Raw genomic sequence first — 17,805 nt, 5'->3', positions numbered from 1 at the left:
AATTCTATTTAACTGAGGTCCTGAAGATTGCACTGAAGGCACAATCCCAAAGTAAGGGAATATTTAATCAGAACAGCGTAATACTGTTTGTACTTAGAAGAAAAGAGGAAAATAAAACAATACGGTACAGTTAAATATCACTGAAAAAGTCCAGTTACACGCAGTTCTGGAAAGATCCTCTCAGCCCAGCTCCTTGTTACAGTGCGGATGAAAAAATCCAGTGTTGGTCAGAGTTCTACCACCAGTATTCCAGATAATCAATGCAAAATGCTGTCTGGGATTTCCTAAACTACCTCCAGTAATTTTTCAAAAAATGACCCATTGTTTACTGTCTTTTAGCTTTATAAGTGTGTTTTCCATCAAATCACACCTTTTGGCAAGGTAATGGGCTATAAAGTAATATTACACATTTGGCCCTTGTATTAGACAAATACAAGAAGACAGAATTAATTAATTAATTGATTGTAAGACAGAATTTTTTGCTTCTCTGAAGTCTAATGCCAAGAGATAGCAAACATTATCAGAGACGCACATCACACCACACAAGGCTGAACTCATTTGTGAGTCTGCTCAACTACAGTGGGGCAAAAAAGTATTTAGTCAGCCACCGATTGTGCAAGTTCCCCCACCTAAAATGATGACAGAGGTCAGTAATTTGCACCAGAGGTACACTTCAACTGTGAGAGACAGAATGTGAAAAAAAAATCCATGAATTCACATGGTAGGATTTGTAAAGAATTTATTCGTAAATCAGGGTGGAAAATAAGTATTTGGTCAATAACAAAAATACAACTCAATACTTTGTAACATAACCTTTGTTGGCAATAACAGAGGTCAAACGTTTACTATAGGTCTTTACCAGGTTTGCACACACAGTAGCTGGTATTTTGGCCCATTCCTCCATGCAGATCTTCTCGAGAGCAGTGATGTTTTGGGGCTGTCGCCGAGCAACACGGACTTTCAACTCCCGCCACAGATTTTCTATGGGGTTGAGGTCTGGAGACTGGCTAGGCCACTCCAGGACTTTCAAATGCTTCTTACGGAGCCACTCCTTTGTTGCCCGGGCGGTGTGTTTTGGATCATTGTCATGTTGGAAGACCCAGCCTCGTTTCATCTTCAAAGTTCTCACTGATGGAAGGAGGTTTTGGCTCAAAATCTCACGATACATGGCCCCATTCATTCTGTCCTTAACACGGATCAGTCGTCCTGTCCCCTTGGCAGAAAAACAGCCCCATAGCATGATGTTTCCACCCCCATGCTTCACAGTAGGTATGGTGTTCTTGGGATGCAACTCAGTATTCTTCTTCCTCCAAACACGACGAGTTGAGTTTATACCAAAAAGTTCTACTTTGGTTTCATCTGACCACATGACATTCTCCCAATCCTCTGCTGTATCATCCATGTGCTCTCTGGCAAACTTCAGACGGGCCTGGACATGCACTGGCTTCAGCAGAGGAACACGTCTGGCACTGCGGGATTTGATTCCCTGCCGTTGTAGTGTGTTACTGATGGTGAGCTTTGTTACTTTGGTCCCAGCTCTCTGCAGGTCATTCACCAGGTCCCCCCGTGTGGTTCTGGGATCTTTGCTCACCGTTCTCATGATCATTTTGACCCCACGGGATGAGATCTTGCGTGGAGCCCCAGATCGAGGGAGATTATCAGTGGTCTTGTATGTCTTCCATTTTCTGATGATTGCTCCCACAGTTGATTTTTTCACACCAAGCTGCTTGCCTATTGTAGATTCACTCTTCCCAGTCTGGTGCAGGTCTACAATACTTTTCCTGGTGTCCTTCGAAAGCTCTTTGGTCTTGGCCATGGCGGAGTTTGGAGTCTGACTGTTTGAGGCTGTGGACAGGTGTCTTTTATACAGATGATGAGTTCAAACAGGTGCCATTCATACAGGTAACGAGTGGGGGACAGAAAAGCTTCTTACAGAAGACGTTACAGGTCTGTGAGAGCCAGAGATCTTCCTTGTTTGAGGTGACCAAATACTTATTTTCCACCCTGATTTACGAATAAATTCTTTACAAATCCTACCATGTGGATTCATGGATTTTTTTTTCACATTCTGTCTCTCACAGTTGAAGTGTACCTCTGGTGCAAATTACTGACCTCTGTCATCATTTTAAGTGGGGGAACTTGCACAATCGGTGGCTGACTAAATACTTTTTTGCTCCACTGTATTTGGCTGAAGCTGTCTGGTGTATATCAACTATGCTAACGGGCATTCTTTCACATTCTTCGCTTTCAAATTCTCCTAAGAGTTCAGTTTTCTTTAACTGTTACGAAGTTACTTCTTCTTCTTCACTTCTTACTGTGATCTTTGTGAATTAACAAAGTGGGACTGGTAGATACTGCCTTTATGGCGTTTCATATATTGACTAAACATTCATCCGAACATCAACTTTGGCAACCATTAAAGTAATTTCCCAGCTGGGTCAAGATAAAGGACATTGTAGGCATAGATTATTTTATTTCCATCTGTTTTTGCAGTTGTTTGCCACTGTATAACAGTGCCAGAGCTCCCAAGGTCCATGTTAAAAGGGGGCATGACCGCCTACTGTTCTGCTAAGAGAGACTTCATTACGAAGCAAATGAACAGCGCTAATCTGTGGAGAACAGATTCTCAGTCTGTGCCATCGCACAGATGGCATGAAACTGCTGCAAGTCTTACTGAGACGATACAATTCCTGCATATTGAAAATGCAGTTTGTTTAAGATTGCTAATACAGATGTTTCTATGATTTATGACTGTAAAAAAACTAAAGGACTGTACTAGGCAGCTTTTTAAAAAACTGAGCTATAAACTGGTAGTACAATGTTTCTACTTTACACTGTCTGGCTAAAAAGAAAGCATTACAAATAGTCAAGGCAAGATTTGGTAAAGAAAATTTCTTATCAGACATACCATTGTGCTCCAAAAGAAAGTGCAGTGTGATTGCATGATGTAATGCCTGGTTTGATCTTGGCTCAGATCCTGCTCCTCTCGCCTGGAGATTTTCACACAAGTGTACTTTGTGCGCCAGATAAGGAAGGCCTGGTCATGTTCGGACTGCCATAGCCACAGCCATGAACAGGGGAATAAATCTGTGATTCTTTAATGAACCATATTATCCATCGCCCCTGCAGCTATGAGAGCCCCTTCTGTGGTACATTTTGTGGCGTGACTGTGGCTTATTAACTGTATTACCCGAAACACTTGCACTGCTTCTTCCAAAGGAGCTATTCATTTGTAGATAGCTCATTAACGTATTAATCTCTAAAATGCCCACAATTGCACATTAAACCACTATCTCTCCATTAGGAAAATAGACGAGACACCAAATTTCTGTACATCAGAAGCTGGAACAGTGCTTTATTTGTCTGTCCACTAGCATAGTCTGAGTCTGGCAGATTAGGCAGTCGTCTCTTGCTTTCTGTGAAGATCCACACAGAAACAGAGAAAAAGAGAGAAAAGATAGAGTAGAGAAATGTCAAGTTTAAAAGAATGGGATTTTAGTTTATAATGAAGTCTTAAGTTTGAAGGTTTGAGGCAGGTTATCCATCTCAGAGGAGTACGAGTAATCGCATGGATAAACATTTCCTGTGATTGAGCCGGAGGGATGTGCAGTGACAAAGTGTGAATCGTACAGCCATAAGTAAAATTCTCTTTTGGTAACAAACACCATCTGTCAGGAATGCTGGTGAGCTCATCAAGAAAACAAAAACACCCCCTGGCATTTTTTTCACAAACTTTACAGTTCAGTGGGTAAACGTGTCTAACATGAAGCCATAGGCAGTGATTGTTTCTCTTTGGCGTCCTGTCAAAGAATGTAATTATCAAAATCTGACTAGATTGAAAGTTATAGGAGTCGATTATTGTGCATCTGGTCTATCCTTGCATACCCTTATTTGAGATGTGAGTGTGTCCACAAGTGTGTGCATGAGTGTAAATATGACCCTTAGGTTGTAAATTCTGATAATTAACTTAAATTAGCAGCAGCTAGTTTGGTGGCTTTTTTACTTAAGAAAATAGAGTGCTGCATAGTTAAAAAGGTGTGGCTGTATGGTACAAGAAGGCCTCCATCAACAGGTTTTGAATTTACCTCTAGGGGCAAAATCTGCACTCACGTCTATCAATGCTGGATATTTCACTTTCTCACTTTGCTCACATACTCAAACTCACAGGCAAACACACACTGAATCTGACCTTGGTGAAAGTGTTCAACTTAGCCACATAGTATCAGCACACTAAGGTAATGGGTTTGTTGTTGGTGGTGTATTTTTACCTGAATGTCAAAGGCATAGAAAGAACTTTCCTCCAAAGCCTATAAGGCCAAAAAGGTGTGTAGCAGCTGTTCATTCTGGCAAGGGAGCTACATTTCTGAAATGAATAGCTGGGCAGGATACAGCCAACCTGCACTAGTGTTAGTAAGATTACACTGGATCGACCACAGTCCCGCTACAGCCTGCTGTTGTCCAGGACCCAGCACGCACTTTGCCTTTCTTGTTCAAAAATACAACGAAAGAAGGCGAAAAGGCTAAGGATTAAGGGTGGATTGTTGCAAGTTGGATGATTCAGGGTAATAGCCAAATGTGAAGGAGAACGGAAAGAAGAAAAGCCTGAAACTAAACGCACTTGAGTGTAAAAGGCGTAAGGCTGTCCGTTTTTACGTTGTAGCGCAGGTAACGGAGAAATAAAAAGATTCAAAGGTGCTTTCAAGTCGAAATCAACATAGAGACCTATGATTCAATCTACCGTGAGAGTAAAGGGTTAGAAGGGTGGACTGGGGATTTGGTGGTTGTATGCACTGGCAAGCTAGATAGAGCCAATCCAACCCTAGATCTTCTCTTTCTAGGTCCTGGGCTGAATGAGGTCCCTTAGGACTGCCGTGCATAGAGAGCTGGCTGGCCTGCAGATGTAGTGGCTGTGTCCCGGTGCGGATATTACCAGTATGACTGCCATTTCCCTCAGCCTTTCATCTGGAGCTCAAGGGGCTGAGAGAGAATTCCGCAGGGCAGAGTAGGGTTGTTGAAGAAGGAACGAGAGGATTAGCAGAATGGTCTGGTTTGCGGATAGATGTAGGAGGAGTGAGTCAAATGTTTTTGGTCAGATATGCAGGGCCATCCATTTGTTGTGTGCGAGACTGCGGATAATGTTGCAAAGTTGTCTAAATACTTCTTTTGCCAATAATTTAGAGAAATGTCAACATAGTTTCTGTTTAGTTAATGACATATGAAATACATCCTTCCTGATCACTTAAACTACAAAGCAAAGTTTTTGTCCTTAAGTTTTATTACAATCGTCACAACTGTCTTCTATTTCCTGCTGTCTCTATTCATCCCTTTTATACCATATTTCACCTTGCCTTTAAGTGGGCTCCTTTTTCTCACTTGCATGACATATTCTACCCTGTGGTTTTATAGCACTTTGAAAGCATATTAGCTTGAAAGGCTCCCTAGGCGCACGGTCATCAGAGGAGAATGGTTCTCATTAGCCAGCATCATCATTTCCTTTCTTAGCAGTATCTGTAAGGCCTTTATGATTGAGCTTTTGCAGCACACCTTTGGGAGCCTGGTCGGGAAACACCAAGAATCTCTGGTGTGGCAACAGGTAATAAACCAAAGGAAATGGTGGGAGTGAGTATGTACAGAAATTAGTGAAAATTAAACCTAGAATTCAGATCATCAGAGGAACACAGGGTGTGCTAGTGATCTAGTGCTTTGATACCACAGCCACATAAAAGCTTTAACAGAACCACAGAAGGAACTCTTATTCTTACAAGACATTCTTACATGCACATGTTTCCAAGCAGTACATGGACTTTAAAAGATGGCTCAGACTCATAAAGTGTTCTTTATTGAAAGCGGTGCAGTGGCTAGAACTTCATGTTTAATGTGTGAAAAAAAACCTGGTACACCACCCTTCCCCCCGAGCCCCAATCTGCTTTAGATTATACTTTTAGGTTGCTGTTGAGACAATATTTGGTAAACCTCAATGAACTTATGGAAATGGGTTGTCAGTGGCCAGCGTTGCTGGTGTGAGTGACCCTCTTGACTGTCTTTCCTTGACCAGAGCTTATTGTTGGCTACTAACACAGAAAATGACATTCCTGCTATAACACAGCACTGAGCAAACAAAGTCAGACATTCCACTGATATTGAAAAATGCAGTAGAAGGATAAGCAGGGATGAGTGTGATCCTCCTCTGTCTCATCTCAGCCTAGTATACAGGGGGAAATACAACGTAGGTAAGGGGAGAAAGACGGAAAAACATCGGCTGGGATTTTCCCACTGATGACGTGGGAAGGTAATCCTTTGTAATACGTATAAAATGCAAAGTTTTGTTTTAAATGACAATCACAGTATGTTGTTTTTGTTTGTTTGTTTTTAGATGGCAAAAAGCATGTTAGCATGGCATGAGTGGTAATGAATTCTGGTAGCAAACAGTCTATTTACTACCTGGAGTGCAAAGTCTGTGTGCAGGCTTTACAGGTAAGCATCAGAGAGACACACGTTGGAAGACAAGTCACTTCATTAGAGCCCAATCCCATTGATCTGTGGTGAGAGCAACAAAGTCCTTCTCCCTTATCCATAAGTAATGTGGCAATAAGAAGTGAACCTGGTGCAGATTGTCAGCCCAGAGGGCTGAGAGAGGGCTGACCTCTGACTGATTGAACTGATTGCAGATTAAAAGGACCAGTGTACTCAGTGCACAGTTCTAAGTGATTTAATTCTAAAACTGCAGTCAGTTACGCAACCAAGAGTTTACATCAAAGTATTTGATTCGCCCACACAAAATCAAACATTTATAACATCACAGCGCAATGTGTTTTTTTCCCCTCTTACCCGCTCAGATATGTGAAAACACTTTGAAGTTGAGAAGGCAAGTATCACTTAAATCACTTTAATTCAGAGGGGGCCCGTCACATGGAGCAACACAAGGCTGCATTCCATTCTGTGCACTTAACTTTTATGTGTGCACCGCTACTTGGTGTCACTAAGCAGATAGTGTCAGTGACAGTTTACACACACTGAAGCAGGCACTGAAGTGCTGAATAAATTAGTCTGGATAATTTCAGAAAGATTGTGGATTACAGCAAATACAATATGAAACATATTTGACAGCCAATATTTTTGATATTGACTAAATAATATAAATAATGATTTCAGTCTATTTATTTGGTTATGGAGAGATTGTTATGTGTAATGCATTCTGTCTAGGCAGCAAGGCAAAGCAGAACGCTTAAATGAAACAAAGTCCTGTTTAATTGCAATAGTAACATCACAAATGTGAAAGCATTAATCTTAAAGGTTTGGTTTATAGTGTTATGAGACTTTTATAAAGAAAATAAAAGACCCATCTCCTTGGCAACAAGACCATCTCCCAGCTTTAAAAGCCAATAAGAATTTTCCCTTGTTGCATCTGTCTTCCTGTGTCAGCGCTAAGGGGAGAATTACAGCATGCTGCTAACACTGATGCTAACTGATCCAAAATGCTAACTTAAAAATCACTTTCTGTTCAAATGTATCCAATATTAAATATGTTTTCTGGGCTTGGTCTGCTATCGGACAGCTATTTTTGACAAGGAACCGAGGCTTTGTAACTAACTTTATTAGTTACATGACGGAAAAACAAGCAACAAAATAATGGAATTTGACCTTTCAGAGCACATACCTGCTACTTTACCACTGCATCGATTAGTTAGTTTGTTTGTGAGTATAACCATAAACAAAAAACCTGCTAAAAACTAGAGCGCACAGCAACACTGTGTTCTTTTAGATTAAGCTAGTGTTTTTCCTGTCCAGTTATTGTCCAGTTATTGTGTACTATGCAAGACAAATAATGGCTCCAGTAAAATATTAAAAAGTACTGTGTGATAGCAAGTGAAGTGATAAAAAAACAACTAAATACAGTCTATAAATAACCAAATAACTCTCCCATGTTTTCCCATCACCTAAACAACAAAAACAAAGCAAAAAAGTGAGACTCTTCAGATCAAAATGTCCCCTCCAGAATAGGAAAGTCTGGTTGTAGCCTAGTGCGGCTAATGTGGCCAAAGTAAGTGTTAGCAGGGGGACAACTATGACTTGTGGAAACTTTAAAACAGCCCATAATGGGTCTTAAAACCTAGGGCATTCCGGGTGGTGTGGTATTTTGGGCTGAAACTTGAAATATACATTGTTGGGGACATGTAAGACTTGTTAATATCACTCAAAAAGTTTTGGATAATTCAACCTTTAAGGCTTCTGTACCAGTAAGTTAAGTCCATGGGGAGAAGTGTGAGGTTAGTAGGTACATGTGAGGGCATTGTTTCCCTGAGTTGTGCCTCATGTTCATTTCATTTTGATGGTTTAAAAAACTAACTAACTAACTAAAAAGAACCCCAAAAACTATCAACATGTGTTGTTTGTCTGTGCGTGTGTGTGTGGCCGTACGTGCGTGTGCATATGCAATTGAAAAAGAGAGAGCAAAAGGATATAAATGGCAGTTTATTTCTGCATCCTTCATGCTTGTCTCTCTACAAGGACAACGTGACACCTGGCAATGTGATGAGGCAGCTGGTGTTTGAGTGCACACAGGTGTGGTGTGTGTTCTGAGTACCCTGGTGTGTGTAGCGATGGGTGTGTGTATTTGTTTGTGAGATTGAGGAGTTGTCTTGGGCATTAAACTTCCCTCATCTTCCACTCCATCTTGAGAATCTGTCACATTGACTGCTGGAGGTCACTGTCCTCCCAGGGCCCCATTTGCCAATTTGTTTCTGTGTATATGTGTTTGTGTGTGTATGTAAAGGGTGTAAATTTTAATCTTGCCAAGGAGCTTAATAGTCTAGTACAGCCAAGAATCACACTGGACAGATTCCACTCCACTGATCCCTGTGCTAGTTGCCAGGCTGCTGTGCCTGTTGCTAGGTTAGCTTTAGGCTAAGACACGTACCCCACTGGTGCCCCAGTATTTTGGCCCTTTTAGCCCCCTGAGTGGCCTGCCAGAGACCTTGTACCAGTCCTGTTGTACAGGTTGCCTGTGAACCAGGGAGGCAGTTCTCAGAGATGTGCATGAATTCACTGTGTTTCTCAGAAAACAGAATAGGGAGATTAGTTTGAATGAGTGAGGAGCCCCTGCCTGACATGCCAGCACATAAAGAGTGATTTGCGGACAACAACAGCACAGAGATGGATGGCCAGTAATGAACTGTGTGAATTCATCCTCCCCTCCTTTTTACTCTCTACCCTTACCTTTCATTGTAAGACAATGTGTGTGTGAAAAGAGATAAGAAAGACTTGTTTAAATTCTTGGAATGGTAAATGTGAGACAAGGAAAATGAGGCCTTAAGAAATTTAACATTTCCCTGTTCTAACAAACAGCGTCGGGATATCCAGGATTTGTAGCTGGTAACAGCAGCATGGCTGGTTTTTTTTTGTGTGTAAAGTTGTGATTGGAAGACAGTGATATGGCTAGTTAATAATGTTGTTTTTCCCCAACCATGAAAACAACAACAACTTTGACTGCAAGTGTAACAGCCATGGAATACATTCAGTGAAGCTGCATCTACAACAATGTAGCGTGCAACCTTAAGAGGTCACTTAAATGGTGTGTGGTCTGGATTTTGTATATTTGAACAAGAAAACGTTTGATCTTCTTAAAGTTAGTGCTTCAAGATTAAGGTGGTATAATTAAACAATACCACAATGGAAATTAGCTGTGACTTTTTTTCTGAACATTTTGAGTGTGGTTATATGCTACATTCCTTCAGTTGCCAGATGTTTAAGTGCAGTCCTGTGTGTATCCATCTTTTTTTAAAGGGGTAAAATGGGATTCAACTAGGTCATTCCCTCCATTTCTTATTTTTTAAGCTATACCTACAGTTGCAGTCAGAAATTTACTTACGCTCATCTTGGGCATGAATGTTATGGTAATTTTAGGCCTTTAATGATTTCTTTGAACTTTTCTTCTTCAAGGGTGGAATAATTGTTTAGCATAAATCTTTAATGACTTTCAAAAACAAGAACTGGGTGCACAAGTTTGTATGCTTTTTAGCTTTTTTTCCTAATCCACACAGGTTCAAAATTATATATACGGGCACAAATATATACAAACATTTACTTAAATCTTTTTATAAGTGGTACTGAAGGTTCTGCAATGTCTTAACATGACAAGGCCAGAGCCTGTTAACTGATCGTGATTGACCACAACTGGTAGTTTCTCTTTGCTAGCATAATGAAACACTCATTGGACTGACCAATATGCAGACCAATGAGGAAGTGCAAGGAACTCAGTGAAGATCTAAGAAGGAGATTTGCATATTTACACAAATTGGGACAGTTCCAGAGTCATAAAGTATTTCTAAGAAAAAAAATGCAGATTCCAAAATCATTAGTTCTGTCAGTTTGTGTGCAAGTACAACTTATTGAGAAGAAGAAGATGAGGGGAAATTTGTAAGAATTTGGTCCGAAACAATCCAGGAACCAAACTAATGCTCAAGCCTTCCACGAACTAGAAACTGCTGGAACTGCTGCTAGTGTCACTTTCCACAGTGAAGCAACTTTTACATTGGCTTGAGAGGGTGCTGACCAAGAAATGCCAAATGCCCTCTGAAGAAAAGTTGTATGGTCAGATGAGACAGAGATTTAGTTGTTAGGCCGCAATAACAAGAGGCATATTTGGTGTAAAGGTGAGGCTTTTAAACCCAGAAGTAGCATCACGCTCTAGACCTGTTTTGCTGTCATTGGTACTGGTACATTGGTACAAAGTGGATGGAACAGTTGTCTTGGAACCTAAAGATCCCACAGTAACAGGGTCTCACAAATAAGTTTGTGTTCCAGTGACGGTGAGAAAAACAACTGTAGTATTTAATTCATCTAGTAATTAGCACTAATTACCAGATACCTCTGTGTCCTTCCCCTTATTTGTTTACGGATGAAGCTTGCTAACCAAACTTGCTAGCCATGACTAATGAGTTAGCACTTCATGGTGTAATTGCAGAGTCCAGAACCAGTTGATGTCACAGTGTCCATCTTTCACACTGTTTATCTGCAACAGAACTTACTTGAAATTAGTGCTATATGAAAAGCATATATAAAAAAATGAACAAAGCAGAACGCAAGTAAGGAAACACTGCACGTAGCAAATATCTGACAACGTTACAAATCCGGCTGGATCTAGTGTGAGTTTTTCCTTCCTATTTATGACAGACTAATGGTAAAAATCATTTTTACTTACAGTAGTTCAGTGTATTATTGAAACAGACAGCTGGCACCCATGCACTAATGCATATTTGGCAACTGCATAAAGATCTTGTCTTACGGTAAATAAGGATTGATCTAGAAAATCGACAGTGTCATTATGTAGAAATACAGGAGCAGCCGAATAAACTGCGCCTCTGTTAGTTTTGATGCATGCTCACAAGTGTTGTATTTAAGCTGGAGTCAAAAACTGATAAAGACAAGGAGTCACCTATGTTAGGGAAACATGAATACAAGGCAGATCCAGAGGCCTTGCCAAACCTAGGCCCATGAGCTTCTTTACAACCTTCACCCCCAACATCCACCTCCAATTAACTGCTATGCAGTTGCCAAAGAGCTGCAAGGTCAAGAAAATGGTTAGCAAGATACTGACCTCAATTCTCCTTCACCACACCCCATCAATGCACTGTAAGTCATAAGTTCACCTTATAAATGTCTTTAGAAATCTACACAGCGGGCAGAGGTGTGAACTGACACCAGGTGTTTTAAAGTTCATGACAAACAGGTCAAAGTCTTCTCATTACTCATGTAAGTTCAGTGTGGGATCAAGTTGCAACGTACAACAGTAGGTTACACTGTAAATAGATTTGCTGTAACGTAATTCTAGGTGGATATTTAGTATGGTGAAATAATAAAATGAACTTTAGCGAGATCTATCAATGTTTGTCGTAGCTATAAAGTCTGTACTCAGTCTAGAAAAGCTGTCTTGTCATCTTGATATCAAGTAGTGTGACAACTTGCTAAGCCCCAATAAACAGTAGCACCATTCCTCGCTGGATTACAGCTCTGCAGCTAGGGTTGAGCCAAGAGTTTTATGCAGACATGCATGCCTCATGATACACACATACAGAGGCAGGCAAAACACAAATGTAGACATAATTTTTCAGGGTTAACTTATTTAATGTGTGTGTGTGTGTTTCTGCAACCCTATATGCTGTCGGTGTGAGTATTCTAGCCAACTGTAGTTTATACATGACACAAAGGAGGAAAAAAGAGAGAGACTAAATCTTATCAGCTGAAGACAGAAAGAGAACTGTTTGACAACAGTCTGGTTCTTCCTTTTGCATACCTATGTTTAAGGATTTAATCTGTGAGACAGCAGCCACTGTGTGCTGGCAAACCAAAAGGAACCAAGAGGAGGCAGGGGAAAGAAGAAAACTAACACGGTTGCCCGGAGAATTATCATGCAATTTTCGGTCGTTCAGAATTTTGATGGCCGAGACATTTGTTATTCTTATTATTCACCTTCCTGCCTTTATTCCTCTATTTCTTTCTTGCTACCCTCCCATCCCTCCTCCCTCTTGGCTAGAGCCTGAGGTCCACCTCTTCTTCGGAGCTTTGGCCTGGGTTGTTAGAAGCAGCTGTTGTTCCTCTTTGGCCAGTGGGAAATAAAGGCTCCTCCAAACACACAAGCTACCCATCTGGAGAGGCATTAGTGGCAGAGGACACTGTGAACTGTTTCTCACACACATAGCCAACACAGAGGTCAATGAGGTTGTTAAACTGTATGTGTAGTTAGGTAACACAGTAACCGCAGTACATATCAGAGTGAAAGTTGGGTGGTCAGTTGTATAAAATGGCACAAACCATTTTCTCTTCATCTCAATGACACAGTTTACCGCATCCCTAAACAGCAAGTTTGAAAGTTACAGCACATTATTTATAGTATTATGGAAGTGTTTACAGGCCCCACAGACCCATGCATCGATATCCAGAAACTGCCCAGACACGAAGGTCTTAGGTTCTGTTTTTTTTTATTTGATTTGATTTTCTCTGTCCCTGTTTGTTGACTATTACAAAAACATCTATAAAATCAAATCCCATTTGTCATATACTGATGAAGAACATATGTCACTGACTGCTGTTGTGATGGGAGAAGTATGTTGATGTGCCATTGCATCGCCTTGAAGTCGCCTGAGGTGATTGATTCCATCTGTCTTGATACAAGTGGCGATGGATATTCATCCTCATACTGAAAAGCTGAACTAAATGTTTTCCTCTTCTAACCCTCTATGTCATCCTTCACTCCCTCCCACTCTGTGTTTTTTTTTCTATCTTGCTTGTTCTCCCTTCTTTTTCCCCACTGTTCGGGGATTTACACATGACTCAGCTTATGAAGCATGGCTTAGCTGTTAACATTGTCTCATTATGACAACAACAACATAACATTCCATTAGTCTTCTGCCCCCCAGTTTTCTGTTTCTTTGTGCCTCAAGTTGTTGGAGGCTTTAAGGAACAAGTACTCTTCTCTTTTTTCTCCCTTTAAATTTCTGCTTATTTTTCTCTCCCATTGTAATTACATTTTTTTTCTCCTGTTGCTATGTAACTTAGGCACTCGTATATTATCATATCGTATTATTGCATAACATTTCCACTCAATGTGATGCCCGTTTTTACTGTATAGTGCTTCTTTTGTTTTATCTAAACTTCTAAAAATGCCATGCGTTATTAATTATATCCATTGTCCGTATTTATTTTGTTTGTTTGTTTTTTTCAGTTTGAAAAATTTTCGGTGCTTCCTCGACATGTTGAGGGGATTTCATAGTTTTTTCTTCGTCTTCTTTCACGTGGTCCCTTTAGGGATTGCCTACTTCACCCTATCTCTAGCATCCTGTTCTGTCACACCAATCCTCCCTACTACATCCATGATTCTTTTCTGTGGTGGTCTTCCTCTTTTTCCTCCTGCTTTGCAGCTCCATATTCAATATCTATCCATCTTCTTCCTCTTGTCCAATTCAGGGTTACAGTGGAGCAGGAGCCTATCCCAGCTGTCATATAGTGAGAGACAATGTACACCCTAGACAGGTCACAGATCTATTGCAGACAGATAGCCATTCATACTCACATTGAACTTGCCAATTTAGAATGACCAAATAGCCTAAGCCTGTGAATGTCTTTGGTCTGCCGGAGTCTTGCATGACACTGGCAGAACGTGCAAACTCCACACAGAAAAGCACCATCCTAGTTTCAAAATGTATCAGACAACATCCTGAACACCTCAGCTTCTACTGCAAAACCCCCTCCTCACTATAAAAGGTAATGGAATATGCTCAGGTTGAGTTGCTGTCAAATAAGCTCAGAGCACCACTTAAATACTTTGACAAAAATAGGCCTGGTTACATTATTAGTTTACTGAGTATTGACTCTCCTTTTAAAACTGATTGCATCTAATTTTCTTTGATTTAAATGATCACAGGAGACATTAACTGGTTGGCAGTACTGCAGAATGTGTCATAATTGGTTGTCCTGGCGAGGACTTTCTCCATTAATTAGCCAGTTGGTTAGCCAACAGCAGAGCAGTATTAGTGTTGTGTTGGCTTATTCAAATGCTGTTTTTTTACACCCCCCTGATGAGATGCAGCCCATTTCCACTGAAACAATAACAGCAATCTGATTTGGGATAAATGATGTCTTTGTCTATTGTCTACTGGAACAACAAAAACCATTGGCACACAAAACACTTTTGTCTCAAGAGCCCCGCCTAGCCCTATTTACACAGATACAGTTTAAAGAAACCACTTGGCATTAGGCTTTGCCTCAGTGTGGGGACTCTGATATTGAGCATAATCCCCATCACAACCAGTGCTAGGGCCTCGCCTAAATCAGTTCCAGAAGTAATTGTTAACTTGTTAACTTATATAAAGGGGTTGCTACAAAAATTATTCTATTCACTCTGTTTATTTGTACCATTTTGCTATCCAGCGACACCTTTTTTGGCACATCTCAGTCAAAAGGGGTCAGCTAAACTTCTGGGGTAATCTTGAGTGCAACACCTTCAGGCTTTGGATCGTTTCCAACTTACCAGCTGTGTTATTTGGCAGTATTCTCTCAGGTTCTGTTTTATCTTATGATCTTGTCATCACATGTTATCTTGTCATCTCTTGTTTGCTCGCTAAATGTATGGAGATTTTTGTACGCAGTCTGAGTCTGGCATGACCAAATAACAATCGCTTTCAGTGAAAATGGTGTAAACATATAAATATCTGATTAAACCCAAAGAAATCACTACAGTCTATCCAACACTCTTCTGCTTTATTGCCTCTTACCTGTTTCCAATAGCGGTTTTTGATACGGGCGACACGGGCGGTTGCCCGGGGCGGCACTGTGGTGGGGGGCGGCATCACGGGCATGGGAAAAAAATAAAAATAAAAAATTACTCGTACTCGTGCCGCTCCGACATCATGCCAGCGCATATTGGGAATGGCATAGGCACCGATCGGTTTTCTATCGCCCATTTGCTGGGAGTAAGAGCGCCCTCCGTTTGCGAGATGCGCCTGCTGCTTGCGGCCGGGGCGGCGGGGGATTCTCTGGCTGGCTGGAGCAGCATCTAATAACCAACTTCCAAAATAAAACAAAATTAAAAAAACCAACAAACACAAAAACACCAGACATTATGATACAGACTTATATATGCACCGATGTTTTTTCGAAATTCTATAAAGTGAGCGCGAGAGCCCTCGGTGCGCCTGCTCGCTGCTGAAGCCTGGTTCTGCCGGAGGTTTCTTCCTGTTAAAAGGGAGTTTTTCCCTCCCACTGTCGCCAAAGTGCTTGCTCATAGGGAGTCATATGATTGTTGGGTTTTTCTCTGTATCTATGTAAATATCTAAATAAAATTGAATTGAATTGAAGATTTTTATATCAATGTACAATCCTTAATATTTTTTGTGTGTGTGTGTGTGTGTGGGGGGGGGGGGGGCAGAGGGAGTGTTCGCCCAGGGCGCCAAACAGGCTAGGACCGCCACTGCCTGTTTCTCTATAAAAATAAACTGATGCCAATGCCAAAGTCAATCCCCCTTAACCTCTGTGCCTGTTTGCTTCTGTTTATGTCGATGGGATGCTGTTGTATTCCTCCCTTAGCGCCCACAGAAGCCTTTCTGGATCACTAAGTGCTGCTAGCAGATAGGGCTGCTCAATTAATCGAATTTTAATCACGATTACGATCTGGGCTTTCAACGATCATTAAAAATGACTGAGCCGATTATTAGCCCCTCCCTCATTTATCCGCGACACCTTAAAGGCCGGTCCGTGAAAATATTGTCGGGCATAAACCGGTCCGTGGCGCAAAAAAGGGTGGAGACCGCTGATTAAGAGGACCCGAGGGAAGCTCGGAAAGCTAAGCAGAAGTTATTTGGAGAGGAGAGTGACTGCCGTTGGTTGAAAAGAGTTTAAAAAAAAAAACTTCAGTGGTGTTGCACACTATTTTATATTATTTTTTTAAAGTCATTGTTAACCCTTTAAAGCCGGTCAGAGCAGCATGCTCCGTTTTGCGTAACTATTTTTAAATCCCTGTAGAACCTGAACCGTGTAAGCTAGCGCAATAATTTGTTTTGCATATGAAACCGGAGGAGTTGTACTTACATCTGATGCCATCAGCTTGTCCTCGGTCACGGTTTCGTTCCACATATAGCTTTGCAAAAATTGCATAAAAAGCGCTTGCAGGAACAAAAACATAATATTCCAGAAACACGCTTTGCCGTTCCTATCAGCTGTTCGTAACACTTCCCACAGTGAAATGATGCACATGCTGTTTTCTTTGCAAATTTGCATCATAGGATTGTTTTTTGTTTTTCCTGCAGTATATAAAAATTGCTGTATCTCCAAAATAAAACTATGAAGACACTCAAAATAAATTTCCTGTGGTGGGAAACTATTTTTTGCAACTTTATTGTATTTAAAGTTTTGAGGGATAAACCTCTTAAACTTCTCCAAGTAGAAATATATGTAAACAAAACAAAAGCGATTTTCAATTTTTTTTGTAGTTTATTGCACTTTTTTGCAATTTATGTAATTACTATGCACTTAATGCATACATATTATTAAAATATGGGCTATAACAGTTGTATTGATGTATAGCAACTTGAAATGCTCCCACAAATGGCACTACAGCATGTAAAAAAAATAAATAAAAATAATATAAGCTCTGGTGGACTTGGTTCTATAGTAGGTCTTAAAGGGTTAAATAAATATCGTCAAATAATCGTGATCTCAATTTCAGTGAAAATAATCGTGATTATCATTTTTGCCATAATCGAGCAGCCCTACTAGCAGATAAATCTAGACATCTAATACTTGTAATGACGGTTAATTGGAATGTAACTGAGACTGGGTGTGCACTTGTTGCACTGAGGCTGTTAAGCTCCCAGTAATTCACTGATGTGCTTATTGGGTTGGGTCAGTCAGGGAGGGTGGGTAATTTGGATTTCTCACACACCAACATTTTGTCACCACCCAGAGAGAAGGAGATATGATGGCAGAAGCAGTGCGATGACACTGATAAATTAAAGACAACTGAGATTTCAGTCAGTTTTCATGTCAGCTGGGAATTTTTTGTCTAAATAGATGTAAATTATGTGGGGTGTCTGTTACAAAAAGTGCAATTACTTTCTTATGACTTACTGTCATTATTAGTGTTTCTTATACAGCAAAAACAAATAATGTTGTTGTCAACCTTGTCAAATCAAAATTATCAAATCTTTCAGTTAATTTTCAACTCCTCACTGCAGGCAAGTCATGTGCCTGCCTGCTTCAAGTCCTCTACCATAATCCCTGTCCCCAAGAAACCTAGGATCACTGGACTAAATG

The 17,805-nt window shown here is 40.6% G+C and overlaps 1 protein-coding gene and 1 long non-coding RNA gene across 3 annotated transcripts in view; both read left to right on the top strand.

Moving 5' to 3' along the window:
* Positions 1 to 17,805, top strand: part of gpc5c (glypican 5c) — a 110,657-nt gene that overhangs the window by 87,462 nt on the left and 5,390 nt on the right. The gene's annotated exons all lie outside the window — the stretch shown is intronic.
* Positions 756 to 17,132, top strand: LOC308383911. Its single transcript, XR_013969243.1, has 2 exons — positions 756 to 875; positions 16,123 to 17,132. It is a non-coding gene; the product is annotated as an uncharacterized lncRNA (long non-coding RNA).

The sequence above is a fragment of the Rhamphochromis sp. 'chilingali' genome, assembly GCF_963969265.1.
Source record: "Rhamphochromis sp. 'chilingali' genome assembly, chromosome: 16".
NCBI lineage: Eukaryota > Metazoa > Chordata > Actinopteri > Cichliformes > Cichlidae > Rhamphochromis > Rhamphochromis sp. 'chilingali'.
The sequence above is the reverse complement of the archived record's forward strand: the minus strand, read 5'-3'. Positions and strand labels throughout refer to the sequence as shown.